The sequence below is a fragment of the Leptodactylus fuscus genome, chromosome 2 (assembly GCF_031893055.1).
Source record: "Leptodactylus fuscus isolate aLepFus1 chromosome 2, aLepFus1.hap2, whole genome shotgun sequence".
NCBI lineage: Eukaryota > Metazoa > Chordata > Amphibia > Anura > Leptodactylidae > Leptodactylus > Leptodactylus fuscus.
The window spans coordinates 231,015,245-231,034,794 of NC_134266.1; the positions used below are offsets into that span (position 1 = coordinate 231,015,245).

At 41.3% G+C, this 19,550-nt stretch overlaps 1 protein-coding gene across 1 annotated transcript in view; it reads right to left on the bottom strand.

The window, feature by feature from the left end:
* The window catches only part of MAP3K12 (mitogen-activated protein kinase kinase kinase 12), a 93,401-nt gene extending 75,885 nt beyond the window's left edge, over positions 1 to 17,516 (bottom strand). The window contains exon 1 of the mRNA XM_075265800.1: positions 17,209 to 17,516. The gene's annotated coding sequence lies outside the window, so the exon portion shown is untranslated. The remainder of the gene's footprint in view (positions 1 to 17,208) is intronic.
* Between the last annotated feature and the right edge of the window lie 2,034 nt (positions 17,517 to 19,550).

Here is a 19,550-nt window from a genome sequence, read left to right on the forward strand (position 1 = left end):
ATTGTGGACGCCGGGGCCATTGTGGTTACATACCACGTACTGCACTACAGAATATGTTGGTATAATAAAATAATTTAATAATGCAAGAAATGTAAATAATGTCTTGTGTATGTATGCTGTGCAAGCATGAGTGCAAAAATACAGAAATATGCAGACACATGAAGGAGTTGGCAACAAAAAAATTGCTATGCATCGAGGACAAGGATAAGTAACGGATGAGATGGGCACAGCCAGGAGGATTGTACTTCTGCAGTATGGAGGGAGTACATTAGGGAATAGAAGGATGTGAAGTTTGTCGTCTTTGCAAAGTTGTGTTTCTCGTCTCAGTAAAAAAACATTGCTCTGCCTCCCAACATCTCCCAGCAACACCTGTGCCCATTTTCTTTGCTACCAATCAGCCAGCAATGTCCCCCATACCCACCAATGGAATAGTATGGGTATGTGCTATTTACTATACAAATGGCATTTCATTGGTGAGACAGGACTGTAAGTAGCAGACGATTGGAGCTCCTCGTGGAGGGAGGACATTATCAGAGTTTCCGAGAGTAGCTCAGAGCACCCAAACATTATAAATAAAAGATGCCTGCCAGCCGCCTGCCTCCCCATGGGCTGACCTCTGTCTGACAACGCTCTGGACAGAGACACTCCCTGCCTCTACAACACCAGATAGGGACAGTCTCCAATGAGAGCACTTAGGGGTCTCCTATATAGCCAATCCCGACTACTCTCACCTCCTCCAATCCTGGGTTGCAGTCAGGCAGCACCGCTCACCTATCATACAAATTGTGGAGCATTATTGGAAGCTGGTAAGGGTGTTGTCTGGAAGGAGATGGGTGGGGAGAAAATACGTATTCAATGGTCCGAGGTAATAAATGGGAGAGGGAGGCGAGAGTGTGTGGGAACACGTGGACAAGAATAGCAGCACGCTGTGTCAGCATCTTCGCAGAAGAGACAGCCTATGTGACACCATGCTGCGAATCTAAGAGTTTGATCTGATTTTTGGAATATCTGTGCACTCATATACTCATGTCTCATTGCAATGTCAAGCTGTCTCCGCTTACAGGTCTGTGACTCCCAGCATGAGGATGATCTGCGGTTAGCCAGCCTACGTGTGCTCCTGTGTATGTTTATGCATTAAATTCCTCTGCCGTGTTCATACATAGCTAAAACTGTGTGTGAACCAGCGCCTGGTGTAAGTCTATCTGCTATGTGCATATTCTTTTTCTATTGTTGTGTCATGTCTTTTGTTACGATATAAGTGATGTCTGTAAAGCAGTGGTGGGCTGTATGAACTTTTCAGAGAATATACCAGTGACCGATACATTTGGAATAGAAGAAATCCCCTAACCAATAGAAACAATTTGCAACCTTCATGAACACTTAAGAGTTAATTTCACATCTAGACATAGTCATTTATAGCCTGCTATACAATAAGGCAGAATAATGTAGGCTGTGATATGATGTGGACAATACGGAGAGGAATGCCATCATACAATTTGCATTTGGCTAGTAAATTTTGTAGCTGGATCTCAGATCCCTTGTGTATGGACTGCGCTGTTTTGTTATGTCCCAACGTTAACACATTGTGGACAGCATGCCGCTCTTGAAGAAACATAGCTTTCTAGTGACGGCTTTTTTGCTGCAGCCTTTTTATCACATCCTTGCCCGTAGACAGGCGCATTTTACTATTTTCCATGAAGCTTCATCTTCTGTAACAGAAACATTATACTTGGCAGCACACGGCGCTCTCCTGCTGCGGCGCTGCAGTCCTGGAATGACAGCTTAGTCTTTTCACATACCACATTGCTATTCATATTCCAGGACTGTAGAAAAATAACTGCAGCTTTATGATCCCCTGGGAGTTAAAGAATTTTGGGTAGTATACAGCTGGGTATTACAAGCTTGGTTCTGCATCCATATCTACAAGGGACAAGTAGCCTAGTACAGGGGGTGGTTTATGTAGAAATGAGGCCGTTTTTGGAGTGTTATAGTCATTTGTCATGTTAAAAATATTTCCACCTAAAGTCCCGCCACTCTCTTATGCACCCATCACTATATTTCAGCATCTATGTACATAGGCACTCTGGTGGCTCAATACAGTGCCCATATACAATGCAATGTATATCCTCCTTTATAGAGAACAGAAGATTGTCATGTCCAATGTACTTACTGGAAAATGATCCATCTTTAAAGGAGTTCTCTAGACCTAAATAAATAACATTTACATAATATAAAAAATCATATAACTAACACACACTGGGGAGGTTTTATCAAAAGCACCATTTAGTACACCAATTTTAATAATCCCTGTGCCACCGATGCATGTCTCATCATGGATCAGCTGCATTCTCCAGAGGGGCCATGCACCTGTATGGGAATCTATGCCAGCTCATATTTGGAATAGATTTCAATTACAACAGTATACTGGTGTAAATTACCATAAATCTCATGGGGGTGATGGCCCCACCGCTTAATACCTTGTATGCCGAAAAACTGGCATACAAGGTATGAAAAGTTTCCTCTATGTTTCATTTTCACATTGATTTAAAGGGGTTGTCCAGTTTCAGCAAATAAATGTTATTATTTGCATAATGAAAAGTCTTCTAATATACTTTCTGTATCAATTCCTCAGTTTTCTAGATCTCTGCTTGCTATCATTCATTGTTTACTTCCAGTAGATCAGTCCATGGTCATGTGATCTACAGTCCATGGTCATGTGATACACAATCCATGGTCATGTGATATACAGTCCATGGTCATGTGATGGAGCACGGTTTGCCACCAGGCAGAGGTCCGATTACTGTGCTGTGATTGTAACAAACTGTTCAACTGTGTGTTCATCACATGACCATGGATTTTTTTTTTTACATAACTTAGAGGACCTTTCATCACCTCCAACAATCCCACCTTTTATGTCATTTAATAGTCACTGCTCCAATGATTCTGGTGCAGTTGGAATCTTATCTCTAGCCATTTCCAAGCAAACAATGCTGTTAGTTTTGGTGCCTAATATGTTATTTAGTCTCTGTATTGTCAGGAGGGCGGTGTCAGGCAGGAGCAGACAAGGGGTGTGATTCTGAGCTCTGACACTGGCTGCCTCTGATTGGAGCTATGGGTCACACCCCCTGCCTGGCACCACCCTTCTGACACTACTGAGCTTACATAGCACATCAGGTACCAAAACTACCTGCACTTGTTATTTGGGAATGGTGGGGGCTATTTGTGGACTGGTATCTATTAGCAGATGCAAAGAACTAGAACTGGTGATGAAAGGTCCTCTTTAAGTCAATTGGTGGTGTGAAGATAGACTTAGGAGCCATTCCCACGGAGTAACGCAGCGCTCATCCTGACACGTAAACACGTGTCAGAGTGAGCTCTGTAAAACAAAATCCCATTGACTTCAATGGGTTCCGTCTGACGCGCGCTACACATTGAAATCAATGGGAGGCTTTTTAACCCATTGATGTAAATGTTTTATGTGCGTTAAACGGAACCCATTGAAGTGTTTACGTGTCAGAATGAGTGGCGCGTTACTCCGTGGGAACGGGGCCTTAGACAATCTAAAGACAAGATAGAGTTATCATCCAGCACAAACTCCAACAACCCTGGATATATCACTGGGATCAGCTAACAAAAACCCTATGGCCATCTTAAGGATACCCATACACATAAGAGGAAAGTAGTTGGCTGAACCAGATGATTTTGGCATGATCAGCTGCGTAGCTCATTTTTATGGAGGTGCCATGCCTCTCAATGGCAGAGATCTGGGGAAAGTTGGGTTTCATCATGTCCAATCTTTTGTTCCTATGAAAAGAGGTATATAGCAATGATTTATTTCCCCCTTATTAAAAACACATGCACACTCACCTAAGCATGCATATAGGAACATTGGAATAGAGCTATTGAAGGTATAAAGTTATCTTTTAGGCTAGAGATATATGGTGATTTGTGCTCGGCATAAGACCACAATGCTTCTCTGCTACATCACAGCTAATGATGAATGTGGCCAGATTGTGGCCCGCTAGTTACTATGACCTGTGATTCAACAGAAATGCAAATCTGATGGATTTCAGCACAGACAAGAAGATGCACAAGCCATTTATAGAGTGGAATTTAACAATAAATGATCATTTTAATGACAGACCACCATAGTCTGGAAAGAAGTCAGCCAAGCTTAAAGTTTTCAGCGGATTATAAAAGGATCAGAATAATCTTCACCAGATGATCATTCATTTAATGGGTGTTCAGCCATCAACCAGCTTCTCTCTAATGGGTCACCCTTGACCATAGGGGCAGACAAAATTGGACTAAAATGGAAATCAGGAGAGATATTTCCATGATGCGTATTTACATAGATGGTTCTGGTGATCTATTATCTGTATGATAATGGATTCTAACCAGAATATCCTTTTAAAGGGTTGTGTGAATAACCACTTTTTTTTAAATATGGGTAAGGTAAAAAAAAAAAAAAACATTAAAAAACATACTCATGTGTTCCAGGTGCTGCTTTGTCTCTCAAAATGGTCTAGTCCTGTTGCTCCGGTTTTTCATCTGGCTACATGTGACCGCTACCTGTGATGTCCCATGTCCTTTCCATAGGCCGATGATTGGCCTCAGAAATCACATGCTGTGGAGACTACAGCCAGAAGAAAACACCGGAGCCACAGGACTGGACCGTTTTGGGAGACAAAAGAGCATCTAGAACAGGTGAATATGTTTTGGGTTCTTTTCACCTTTCCCTACTTCATACTAAAAAAGTGGCTATCCTGGACAGCCCCTTTAATGTAAATAAAATTTAAAAAAAAAACAGATTTTTTTTTTAATGGGATGTTGGGAATTTCATATGAAGCATCAGAACAACTTGGGTCAAGCTTTATCCATAGTGATATCATCAGTTACAGCCATGACTTCACCACATGACCACAGTGAATAATAGGATTATCACTTGAATAGGGCTGCTACTATGAAAAATAAACAGACTCTTTCTTAATCTAGACAACCTCTTTAGAGCATGTATAGAAAATATGTAGTAAAGAATCTCATTCTCTACAAATTATTGACCAAGTGGGAAAATAATGAAAGGATGCCAGAAGTTACATATATGTGACAATCTTTTGTGCTAAAAAACCTTGAAACTAGCCATTTTATGTTGCTCTCATTAGTTCTATAAAGGTAAGTTCAGATGAAGTCTTTTGGTCTGGAACCTGAGGCGGAGGCCGCCTCAGGTTCCGGACCAAAAACTGGATAGCCGCGACTGAAAGACGGTGCATTGCACCGGCTTCCAGCCGTCCACTCCGCTCCGGATTAGGCCCAATGAATGGGCTTAGTCCAGACGAGGGTGTGTCTTCAGGCCGAAGAATGAGCATCTCACAGTAAATTCCACACTTAGACAAAAGCGCGCAACACCCATTGAAATCAATGGAATGCTTTTTTTACGCGTGGAAAATTCGGCGCCATAAACAGCGGCATCTTGCTCTGTGTCCATGAACCCTTACTGTTGTCCTCACAGGGTGTGATTTTGAGCAATGACTAGATGAAGCTACCCCCCTCCCTGTGGCTAGTTATGGTAAATTTGCATATGCCAATCTAAGGTTCTAAAACAATAAAACTGGACTTTTCTGCCACAGAAAGTTTTATGAGAAGAACCGTAAGAAAGATCATTACTTGATGCTACACATGCTTGGGTCAGTTTAGGGTGGAAAAAAACATTTGACAGGTTCCCTTTAACTTCACAATATGTTCACACTTTAAAATTTCCACTGGAAGTAAACTGTATGTTTCGTGGATTTTCAGATATAAACCTTCAAAAGAAGGCTCCACTGTATGGTCTTGTATGGGGTATGGAATATCATTTATGGACCACTATGTTGAAAAAAAGGAGGGTGGGTGGTAGACCACTATATTGAAAAGTATGGCAGAATATGTTTTCCGATAAAATAGAAAAAATGTATTCCAGCATAGGTCAGACAGACAAATCCCAAAACAACACTCCTTTGGCTTCTATTGGGTTAATGAGTCCCTATGGATACACCTGACACATGAGCATTCCTGGCACATAGGGTATGCTAAATAGAGATTATAGCACACGCTAGAAATGCAGTGTGAACACACTCTTAATCTAAATAAACTTTTGTGGAGAATTTCTACTTGTAGGTCTCTTGGGACACAACATTAGATCTAAATGAGAAACAATTGGTCTGGTTAGAAGGGCCAGATTTGTCCTGGGGAGCCCCCTGGACCCAGTACAGGTGATGGGTGACAGAAGGTTACTGTCCATGGTGAGCTCCATGCGGGAGAATAAATCCCACCCCATGTATGAGACCTTGGCAGCACTGTGCAGTACTGTCAGTGACCGACTGCTTCACCCCAAGTGTGAGAAGGAGCGCTATTGGAGGTCCTTTATCCCAACCGCGGACAGGGTGTATAATCTACATCAGGCTAAGCGAAGATCACTCTGCACAGAGAACTAAATGATCCTGATTCTTTCTTTTTAGTTTCTATGACTCCTAGTATCTTTTCTATCTGCTATGAGCTTGTATGTGTTCTTTCTTGTAATATATTACTGTATTATCCATACAGCTGTAACACACTGAATTTCCCCAAGGTGGGACTATTAAAAGATTATCCTATCTTATCTTATCTGCAACTCATTAGATTTTTCTCTCCAGTCATACATTAGATAAGGTTATAGAAAACATTTTTTTTTCCTAATTTCTGTAATTAAACTACTTTTTAGGTTTTATTCTCTTAATAATCATTCATTTTAACTTAATTCATTTTCATGTTTTTATTGTTTTCTAAGTCGCTTTATGTGGCAGTAAATATATTTAATTAAAATGTGCGACACTTATTATTAGATGACTGGTTGTCTTCACTAGATCAAGATTTCCCATTTACAGGAGACAAATTTCTCCCTGCATAATTGAGGAACAGAAAGTAGGAACAACTTGTGAGAACATTTTCCTGCGAGTAGAATGATGTCAGAATATATCATCTCTGATGTTTACACCGTAAGTGTACAGTATACATTACATACGTGTAATGGAAAAACCCTTCTCGTTGGGGGGATTAATATTACAATCGGAAACCCACTTTTCATATATGAATAGTAAAAGTAAGTGTAACAAAGTTTGTAATATATCTTATTAAAGAAAATAGTTTCAGGCTGAGTTACTTCTAACATAGAGGTCTATGGAGAGGAGCTGGGGAGGAGGAGGCTGCTAGAAAAGTTGCATATACTGCAATTGGTAAACTTGCTAACTTAATAGCTAAGATAACTTTTTCACTCTACTATGTTTAGTATGATGACGCTCTACCACTTCACAGAATGAGGTATCAGATTCTACTGCCCCCTCCCCTCTCTGTAGACTTCTGCGCTATTAGAGATAAGGGAAATGGTTTGATACATGGAGAAGAAACCACAATTCTTTAATAAGATATATTACATCTTATCTTTACTAGTAAAAGTGGTCTTAGAATTGGAGGTACGCTTTACGGGTAGGTTCATGCTATGGCAATGGACATTAAATGACAGATGCAGATGGGACCCCCTACATCGTGTGTTCATCTGCATTCACCCCAATGTAGGAAACATGACGGCAGTTTCTTCCATGCAGGACTTTTTCTTCAAAAGTAAACAAGCATGAAGGAAGACAATGTCTGCCATGTTGTTTACATGATTGTCAATAGACACAGATGGAGGGGCTTCTTACACTCCTACATAAAAATGCTGTATACAAATGAATACATTTAGTTTGTCAATGGAAAGAAACTGAAAATACGACAGAATATAAATATGAGACTTAAAGGGCATTTGATAATGGAAAAGAGTATATGTCTTCAGTTGGTCATACACATTGTCAAATATGCATGCTCCACCCAACCTATCATATGTTCGTATCGGTAGAAAGCGCCGGGATCAAACAGTGGCGTGGACAATGGAGCGCCAGAGACAGGTGAGTATGTTTTTTTTTTTTTTAATGTTTCACTTGTCCTCCTTCCTGACTTGTTAAATTCTTGTACAATCCTTATAAATACATACATCCTTGGCACTTAGTAAAATCACCTATGTACTATAAAGCAAAAGGAACAGCTCTAGAGGGTGATCCAAGAATATACAATGATAACGTAGTCAATCCAATTCATATACCAGATCCCACAAACCAACCATTACTAGTCATGTTTCCAATAATAATAGGCAAATATGCACAATTCTAGAAAATCTCCATCCTGCAACTCCAACGCGCGTTTCGTCCACTTTCCTTAGAGTGAAGATGGTGCCTTTAATAGGAGTAGGAAAAAATACCTTTGTGGCCAAAACGGATAAAGCAATGCAAAGATGGATATGCAAGTCGGTCTGCAATGGATTGGGTTGTGTACTGATTTGTCAGATTTTTAGTACCTACAGAAAGATGCAAGTGCTTTGGCTTTTCTTGGAATCGCAGCCAACGATACCCTTGTTGCTGTGAATGATATTTTCAGCTTCGGCCTGTGCCATCTGGGGGAAGATCCCTCAAAATCAGTCCCCACCACCGTTACACTCACCAACAGATTTACAGATATATTATAATGATGGTCATCTCTCCATTGCGTCATTGGTTTGTGGCCATATAGGTATGTTTCTGTTCCTTTTACATGACACTGTTATTGGTTCTGGAGACATTTTGGACCCAACAGACTCTATTTAAAGAATCAGACTATACAGGGTTTGTTTGTGATCTGTGATCATGAAGAGACATAGGTACATGGGTAACAGAAAAGCTGGTAGAAAGCATTTAACACTATTCACTAATTTTTAGCTATTTTTGATATTTTTTTTATGTTATGGATGATAACAATAAAAAATGGTTACAAAAATGGACGAGGTGGCCATACATATTATACTTGTAGATTAGCTTTGAAGCACACACACATGACTGTGCATTAAGAAGCCATATTAATTCATTAGTTAACTAGTCTTTTATTGGCCATTTGATTACTAGTAATTCCACCGCCTGCGATTCTCATTTATAGGATGGCAGCCTGCTACCTTGTAACCTTCATTGTAACTAAACAGAGACCACAAGTAGCCCAGCTCCTAAAAAATTTACAGCACTATTCCCAGGAGGACAGACATAAAATAAGGGAGCCTTCACACGGAGTTTACGCTTCCCATTGTAAAGCGATAGGTAAAAAAGCCTCCCATTGATTTCAATGGGTAGCACGCGTATGCCGGCAACCATAGAAATCAATGGGATCTGTTTTACGCCGCTCACTCTGAACGAGTTCACGTTCAGAATGAGCGGAGCGTAAACTCCGTGTGAAGGTTCCCTAAAAAGACAGAGATGTAATTAAAAATCTTTAGAATTGACATGGGGGGGGGGGAGTTGTTACATATTACAGGCAGAAACATTACAGCCTGTCATACTTATTATTCAGATTAATATTCTTATCCATTATTTATAGAGAGAGTTTGGTATCAGAGATGAATCTGACATCTAACACCTCTATAGCTGTACTTCAGTTTTTAGTAATTTAGTCGACTGACTTGTCAAGTGAACTAGAAAGTTGTCTGACGGTGCGACACAACCACAGGGCCAAGCTACACCACAGTTCACACCTGTGCCCGGTCTCTGCTCGAGGATTCCGTTCCCCATTTTGCTTTAAAATTATGGAGAGAAAAGTCCTGAAGCTGAGCTTCTCTCTGCATTTTCTGCCCTTTTCGGGTGGAAACCAAGAAGAAACCCAGCGCACTCCATTATAGTCTGTGGGGTCTGCGGGTTACCGCTTCTTTAAGCGGATTCTGTATCCATTTGGAGTGTTCCCGAGCAGACCCTCTGAATGAAAACCAGAATGCTAGTATAAACCTAGCGTAAGTTTGACTATACACCTTATAAGGTACTAGCATAGTCCATCAAGTACAACCTATGAATCTATCATGTTGATCTAGAGAAAGACAAAAAAAAACCCCTGAAACAGATGCCAACTGCCCCATATTAGGGGGAAAAAATCCTTCCAAACTGCAAGCATGGTAGTTAGAATAAATTCCTAGATCTACATCTTAGCCAAAAAATTCTAGTTTATGTGACTTTTCTTTTTTTTTCAAGAAAGTCATCCAGGCCCTTCTTGAACTTTTTTCAGATTATCAGACATCACCACATGCTGTGACTTCCATAGTCTCACCGCTCTTACTGTAAAGATGTCCTACCTATGACTATGGTAGAACATTTTTCCTCCAGACACAGAGAATGCCCCCTTGTCATGGATACAGATCTAAGTCAAAGGGTCCATTCACACAGAGGAAAATGGTGAGGAATTTGGTGTGGAATTTTCCATGCTGAAAAAAAGCCTCCCATTGATTTCAATGGGTTCTGCTAGATTTTTTTTTTTTCCACTAGTGAAAAATTCCGCTGATAGAAAAAAAAAACTAGCAGAACCCATTGAAATCAACGGGAGGCTTTTTTTTTCAGCGTGGAAAATTTCACACCAAATTCCTCACCATTTTCCTTCATGTGAATGGACCCTAATGAGATCATTGAAAAATATCTGTACTGAACATTCATATATTTGTACATTGTAACCAGATTGTCCCTAAGCCTTTTTTTTTTAAAGTGAATAACCCCAACTTTTATAACAGCTCTTTGCACTTTCATCCACTATCCCCTTAAATACAGATTATCCCTTAAAGGGATTTTCACTTAAACATAACCATATTAAAATTTGCAGACTATTAAAAGTTGAACATTTTTGCAAAGATTTTCTCTAACCATCTTAGTGCTGACAGTCTGGTCAGTCTTGATCAGTTGCCAATGGATATGACCATGAATGCAGAAAGGTTCTATGGTCTGACACTTGTCAGGAACCCGGCCATGGCTTCCTTTTCAAGACCATGCATGCAATGGCTCTGCAAAATGTTATCAATTCTATTTGCGAAATTCTAGTTATTAAACTATGGCTTGTCTTGTCTGCCTCTGAGGTTTTTTGATACATCGCAATGTGTTATCTATTTTACATCAAATTGCAAGTCAATAGTCTGTAGCAAATCACCATCATTCACTAACAATGAGGTCAATGACAAGCTCATCCCTTCTACATCTATGCTGAATGCTTAAGATGTGACTATTAACATATAGGCCAGACTATGCATTGCACAGAGAAAGAACAAAGCCATGCTGGGAGTAATGGATTTATTAAGTACCCCCCATGATCCTCGGCTTACACGAGACCCTGGCTGGTGTAACCTCATCTCTTGGGGAGCATCTACCCCTCCTGGCTGTTTTCAGGTCTTCTTGGCTTTCATATTATCTGTCACTTAATGTTTTCTTACTAATAATCAATTCCCATTGATCGGCTCCTGTGAGTGCTCAGCATTTCTGCCTCTGGACATATAAATACACATAAATTATTATCTCCACAGAGACCAAAATGCCAAAGATCTGCATACCACAAGCCTCCTAGAAACATAAATACAAAGCTAGACATAGCATCATCAGATTGCATCAAAATAACAGGAAAGGTATACTATCAGCATAGTACACAACCCAGCGAGCACGCATTTATATCTGACAAGCACGCTGACGCTAATAAACCGCACAATAAAACATAACATTCAATGTGCTCATAATATTAGGTTTACTTATCTGTTTTAGATTCAATGCTGGGGTGAGTGATCAGGATTGGAAAAGATCGGATTCCGATTGGCGATTGAGTAAATTTCACGATCGCGATCGGAATTCCGATCCCGATCTTTTCCGGCAGGATCGAGGTCGGAGGTTATCTCAAGATCGGCTCAACCCTATTCATGTATATATCCTATCCTAGTAATATTATAAATTTGGATGTTTGTTCCTCAATCACAGCCAAATGGCTGAATGGATTTGGGTAAAATTACACACATACCTACAGATTGGGAAGGAAGGAAACATAAGCTACTTGCCATGTTGGTCGGTCCCCCGAACTCGCCACCGCACCTGGCCAAAGTTGTTTCCGGCTCTGCTGCAGGACCTGACATGACGTCAGCGCAGTAAGTCGGCTGGGCTCCTATTGGAGTGCGGCGGTGTGTGGGCGGGCCGTGGGGACAGCAGAGCGGACCCATATGTTGCCGGCGAGGTGTGGGTGGGTCGAGTCATCAGGTAGGCAACGAATAACATGGCGACTTCCCGCAGCTCAGGACCGCCGCTGCCATGCCAGCCGGGTGCACGTTGCCCGATGCAAGCGTAGTATGTGCCTACGCTATCACCCATGCAGCGGAGAGTCGGCCGTCCACGAGTTCTGTACAGCCTGAGGACCTGCCGTCTGCAGCGGAAGCGCTCATGTCGGCTGCTGTGACTCCCGCGCCACACATGCCTCCCCACTATCTAGGCGGTGAGCAATCCTGCGCGGCCTAGCCTGCCATCTGGCAGTGTTGCAGTGCACGGTCTCGGCCTCAGGGAGCGACTTTGGCGGATGCCGGTAGTACGGCCTTTGAGGGTGCGGGGCTTGGGGGGAGAAGGGGGAGTCTGAGTGGAGGTGTGGGGTTCCAGGGCCAGCCTGCAGGGGAGTGGAGCGCAGGGGTTCCCCCGCCACGGTTTGACAGTCTAATGAATTGGCGGGGGCCGTTGTGACGTCGTGCGGAGGGGCCCCGCTGCTGCGCTGCAGAGGAGGGTGGGGCCTGGGCCCTGCTGGAGTTGACTAGCGCGGGGGGTGAGGGTGCCGTGGACAAAGTTGCGGGTACTGGTAGTCATTAATAGGGTTGAGCGTTTGGGAAAGATTGGATGCCGATCGGCGATTGAGCAAATTTCATGATTGCGATTGGGATCGGCTGGAAAATGATCGAAAATCAGATTTTAAAAACGATCCTGAAATTTCAAGATCGGCTCAAAACTATTCAATGCCCATGGCACAGCTGCATGTAGAAAGTCAGTATGGCAGCGCACAGAGTCCTATAGGCATTTATTATGGTGCCCAGTGAGACAAGGCTTACAGAATACCTGTATGTGGCATGTAAGGGGACTACAATATTTTAACCTTGAATTTTTGCAGAAAAGGGCTCCATATTCCTCTATATAAAATTAGACGCACATGGACTTATATTATTGGCACATATCATTCTACAGATCCTTAAAAAGCTAATGCAGGATCAAAAAATATAGACGGTTTCTATCATGAATAGTAACACATCTGTTACGTCTGGTGTTGCATTTTAGCTATATACTAATAGTAGAGTTGCAATACCACATGCAGCCTGTGGGCAAATGTGGCGCTATTTTTTGGAAACCATCAGCCATGTTTTTCTAATCCTATACAATAACTTTGATATAGCGGTGGGCATAAGCTCTTATATGCAAGATATTGTGGAATAATAATGTACTGTATTAGCATAAAATTGTTCAGTCTATATAAATATAAAGTTTACCATATATATTAACTTTATGGTGCACTAGTAGTATGAAAATAATATACGTTTAGGGTTGATCCAATCTTGAGATTTCAAGATCGATTTTAAAATCTGATTTCCGTTCATTTTCCAGCCGATCTCAATCCTGATCACGACCGTGAAATTTGCTCGATCGACGATCGGAATCCGATCTTTTCCGATCCTCAAACCTAGTCAATGCTTCTCTATGGGAAAAGTCACTTTTGAGGTTGAGCCGATCTTGAGATAACTCTGACCTCGAACGCGCTGGAAAAGATCGGGATCGGAATTCCGATCGTGATCGTGAAATTTACTCGATCGCCGATCGGAATCCCATCTTTTACGATCCCGATCACTTAACCCTATTTACGTTCCATGCAAAATGATTTATAGTAACATACTAAAAAAGGTTGTAAGACTAGAAAAAGACAATACATCCCGTTCAGCCAATGTTCGTGCAAACTCAATTCAGGCCCGGTTCACATCTGCATTCGAGTTTCCATTTGGGGGGGAGTCTGCTTGGGACTTCCCGAATGGAAACCTATACACATTAAAAAGCGGTTACCTGGGAAACCCGTGGACCCCATGGAGTATAATGGGGTTCATGTGGTTTCTGTTTGGTTTCCTCACGAAACATGTGGAGAGAAAAGTCCTGCAAGCAGCACTTTTCTTTCCGTATGATTTGTGTGGCAACCTCAAGGACTTCATTATAGTCTATGAGGTCCATGTGGTAACTTTAGGTAACCGCTTTTTAATGGGTATAGGTTTCTGTTCAGGAGTCCCAAGCAGACTCCCCCCAAATGGAAACCTGAACACAGATGTGAACCGGGCCCAGAAGAAGGCAAAAATTCCTCAAGGTTGAAGCTAATTTTCCTTACTTTAAAGGAAAAAATCCTTCCAGACTCCAAATCCACCTTCAGAAATCTAAAAATAACTATATCCTGAAATATTGTTACGCTCAAGACATCCAGGCCTTTCTGGAATTTTTTGGTGAATTCCTCATGACCATATCCTAAAGAATCCACTTCTATTTCTGTAGCTCTATTATGTATTTCTTGTGTACTTGTGTACCTGTTGTTCAATGGTTGTGAATGAATTGTGTTGTACATTGTATCTTCCGTGCACTCACAGAACACTCAAATTCCAACAAAATCATCAGAAAGAAAATAAGTCATATAGTGTATAAATAACCACGCCATATAGTGCCTAAGAAGAAACCCTAAACAGAATTGTGCTCACAAACCAGTGCCATACACTGGCCAAACAATATAGAGTTGCCTAAACTACTCTATACAGTGAAACAATATCGACATAGCCACATAATGTGAATACTGCCATACAGCACTCCCTTAAGTCCAATGAAAGGGGTTGTGGCATAAAACATTTACCTTCTATCCATGGGATAGATGATAATGGCTAGTTGAAGGGGTCTGACCTCTGAGACCCCATCTGATCAGTCAGGTAGCTACGGTATAAGGGGGTGGTGAGGCAGCAATCACTACTGGGCTCTGAACACTAGAGCCCAGTTTCTGCCTCATATTTGTATTGGGGCCTGGGAACTTCATGTTACTCCTCTACTACCTCTACACCTGCTGTGTATGTAGCTAAGAGAAAAGCAGCTGAATCCTCCCAGCGCTCAATTCAATGGGAGCACCAGAGATAGCTGAAGTACAGCCCTCCGCTATCTCTGTCACACCTATGGAAGTGAATGGTAGCTGAGGGATGTCTGTGTCCACCAGGAGGGGGGTATAAGACGTCCCATTGTCATAATCCATCAGGGCCTCAGCAATCAGTAAATAATTGGATATAGGATAAATATATTTTCTGGCATAACCCTTTTAATATTATTATATATTATATTTTATTTACCCACTGTATAACTTTATAGTGTAACTTCCATTCTATTTTATTTTTTGATATTGTGTCAGGAGTTGTTTGCTGAACATTTTTGTAATATACTTAATTAACCTATCTAACTTCCTTTTAATGGCAAACAGGCTGTAAAGTTCCCACTAGCAATGCTCTAACTAAGCACTGCCAGGGAGTCTGTCCCATACACCTGTACTCTATGCAGTTTGTGGAACCAAAGGGGGGATGGTCACTTCAAATGGCTGTATCTCCGGTGTTATACCACCTATAAAAATGGTATCACATAGTATCATATGCTGCAATACAGTCTATAAACAAACTGGAGATATCACTAGTTAAAAACACAGTTTGGAATGTGATTTTTTTTATATATATATATATATATATATATATATATATATATATATATATATATCATGAACTGCTGATGTTTTAACTAGTGATGTCTCGAGTTGTTTAATAGCTAGTACTGCTGAGAATCTCAGCTTTCATATTGTTGCAGAAACATCTACAAAGGTGCTATAGAACCGGAGATACAGCCATTCCTAGTGACCTATACACACTGGAAATATACAGTAAATGTATATGGATATAGCGCAGTTAAAGGGTTGTTAGGGAGAATTTGACAGCCTGTTTTCTATTGAAAAGGAAGTTTGATAGGTTATTTAAGTATATTACAAAAATGTTCACCAAACACCTCCTGACACAATTCATGTATGGTCACAAGTCACAGGTGCAAGGTCATCCATAGCTACCCCATCAGCAGAGACAACGACAAGTGACCAGCCTTGACTCTTACAATGGCCACCACATGACACAATCTGGCCACCATGGTCAAGTCTCCTTAGCCACATTGCTGATATGAATCAATAACATATACACACAACCGAGCACCCATTGTCACAAAATATCATATATACACAGCCAGAGCTATAAGGAAGTATATACAGAGTATGCAAGATAAAAGATAAGCCTGCATGTAGAACTCCTGGGATACCACACCCCCCAGTCCTGGAATGAGCCTCTACTGCCCCTTCCTGCCTGAAGACAGAATTACAGCATGGAACTAAAAGAGAGGTAAGATGTGAAGGTGGATGTGTAACGTAGACACTAAAGAGTTAATAATCAGATGGCCGAGTAGTGTGACTTTATTAACTCCGCATTGTCTGATGTGCGGATTCTGTAGCTATAATAGACTACACCAGTAACATCTGTGCCCTTATTTCTATCTGTTTCCCCTTCAGCTTTCGTCCTATCTACATTTCCATAGACGCATACACAAAAAGCTCATTTTGGAGACTTCTGTCTATAATATCCATGAAATTGTCATGCATCCTTCTGCCATCCACGGTTCAGCCCATCTGTTCTGTTTAATGCTGCTGTCCTTCCATTTTGGTGCATCTCTTCAAAGCTTGAGTCCATTTTGTTGTATCTCTATACCTGGCTATGATGAGTATCTTGATCATTATCATATATTATATTACTCCTATACATGTAGCATGTATCTCTATGTCTATATTCCCACTTTTCATCTTATATCATATATTTAATGCATCGTAAATCCAGCTTCCTCTCTGGAGTATTATCCCTGGCAATGCTAATATCAGACCTGTGTGCACAGTTATATGTGTATTGTGTGCCAATGTCAGGAAATATGTAGCTGCACAATCCGTCTGTTCCTATAGCAGACATACACAGTCATCTTAGAGGAAAAGGCCTATTGCAAACCCTTGCAGGAAACACATAATGCACTGGATTCTGCACTGTATAGAACTGTTACATATACTACAAGATGAAAAACAGCTAAATCTGGATGCAACCAGCCTTTAAATACTACATATAAGGTATATATATAAGGGGAGATGATACAGAAGGAGGCAGACATACTGGATACATGAATGCAGATGATACATACAAGCGACTGTACTGCATTTTGCAAGATGTAACAGCAAAACATGAACTATTACCTTAATCACAGCAGTCTACAGCAACGTCTTAGTCTGTCTTTCCTGGTCTTCTCCTCGTCTCTTAGCCTTACACAATAGTGCAGGAGTCTACTGTCCCCAGGGCCTCCTGTCACAGCTTCTGCATAGTCCCCATCTGGCTAATTGTAGTCTCTGGGAGATAGAGGACTTGAGTAAAGTATGAGGGGGATGGGGACGATGAGCCCAGAGACCCTTTAATTCTCCCCCTTGAAAAGACTGACAGAGCCCAATGGTGCACTGCTCTGATGCTGTGGGGGTGGGTGAATGTAGGAGGCTGAATCTTGTGTTGATGGAGGGAGAGGAGGGTCACAGACAAGGATCCTCCTATTCCTCATCGCATCCCCATGGAGGTCAGTCACGCCCTGAGCTCAGCACCACACTGGCTTATGCTTAACCCTCTTCAGCACCAAGGACAGCAATACTACAGATGGGCGCTGATGGGTGTTAATAGCTAGCACCTCTACACATTGGTGAAACCTCTATAGGCTAGAGATGTACATTGCCAATGACTCAGTCATTCATATCCTTATTAAAGGGAACCTATCACCAGATTCAGGGCCACTACACTACCCGCATGTCTCGTTTAGCTTCCCAAATCTGTATGTATTAAAACTATACGTTTCTGTAATGTATAGTAAATATAATATGCTGGAGCCAACATCACAACCAATCTCCAGACAAATGCGCCTTGTGCAGATGAAGTCGAAGGCTGAACACCTCCAAAGCCAGTGATTTCATATACTATATTTGGTCCTATTGTTTTTATTTATACTTTCAATTGATTTTTGAGATTATCAACATTTATTATTAAATCAAGGATTTTTTATTGAATCAAAAGTCATCCTTAAAGGGGTTTGCCAGGGTGTAATAAATAACTCATATGTAATAAACTCAGTGGCAGATGAACCATATATACAACCTGTTCAGCTGCACAAAGCCCCAGTAGGTGAGGGGGGCCACTGTCACCTTAGGCCCCATTCCCACGGAGTAACGCACTGTTCATTTAGACACGTATACATGTGTCAGAGCGAGGCGCTTCAAAACAGATCCCATTGACCTCAATGGGTGCCAGCTTACGTGCCATTGATTTCAATGTGTAGTGCGCGTAAGACCGGCACTAGAGATGAGCGAACACTGTTCGGAACAGCCGTTCCGAGCAGCACGCTCACAGCATGCTCCAATAGAAATGAATGGAAGCGGCCGGCATGCGGGGGGTTAAGCGGCCGGCTGCTGGCAAAGTCTGCGTGCCAGGTGCTTCCATTCATTTCTATGGGAGCGTGCTGTTCAGATCGGCTGATCCGAACAGTGTTCGCTCACCTCTAACCGGCACCCATTAAAGTCAATGGGATCTGTTTTGAAGCGCCTCGCTCTGACACGTGTATACGTGTCTAAATGAGCGCCGCATTACTCCATGGGAACGGGGCCTCAAAGGGTTTGTCCAGTTTGTATAATGAAAACGTCCTACTATGTTTCAATATACTTTCGGTATCAATTCCTCACAATTTTCTAGATCTCTGCTTGCTGTCATTCATTACTTCCAGTGGGTAAAATCAGTCCATTGTCATATGATGTATAGAAAGCAATGGTGCCGCACACTCAGGAGTGATATATAGCGTGGTACTAGCAGAAAGGATCCTTCAATCCAACCCCAAATAATGTAAAAATGCTGCTGCACACTGAATTCGCTAAGGGTGTGGACATGTAGCAATAAGCAAAAAGGGAAACAATAGATCAAATTAACGTTTCGGTTGTTGGACCTTCATCAGATATGATCTGAAATGAATAATGGAGAAAAATATATATTATAATAAAATACAACACATTGTATCATAGTAACAACCACTGCCAATGAGAAATGACAGAAGTCATAGAGATAAGACATGAAAAGGTGGGAAAAGAGAGGATATAGAAAAAACAAACAATGAAGTGAAGACACAAAGCAAAAAAGACAGCTGATAAAACTGAAACTAGAGTATGAACATATAAAGAGAAAAATATGTTGTTACTATGATATAGCATATAGCAGAGATCTATAAAACCAAGAAGAACTGATACACAAGATATATTGGAAAAAAAATTTAAATTTTCATTATGCAAACAATAAGATTTTTTTCTGAAACTGAACAACCCCTTTAAGGCTAGATTCACATGATCCTACTATGTCCATATTGTATGGATTATATTAGAACTTCAAATTCCATTCCCAACATGGGAATAATCACTATCACGGTACAAATTCAGGTCAATAGAGCCACAATCACAATGGGATTTGTGACTGTAATATGGTCCATATTATATGTATTGTGGCTGTGTTAATCTGGTAG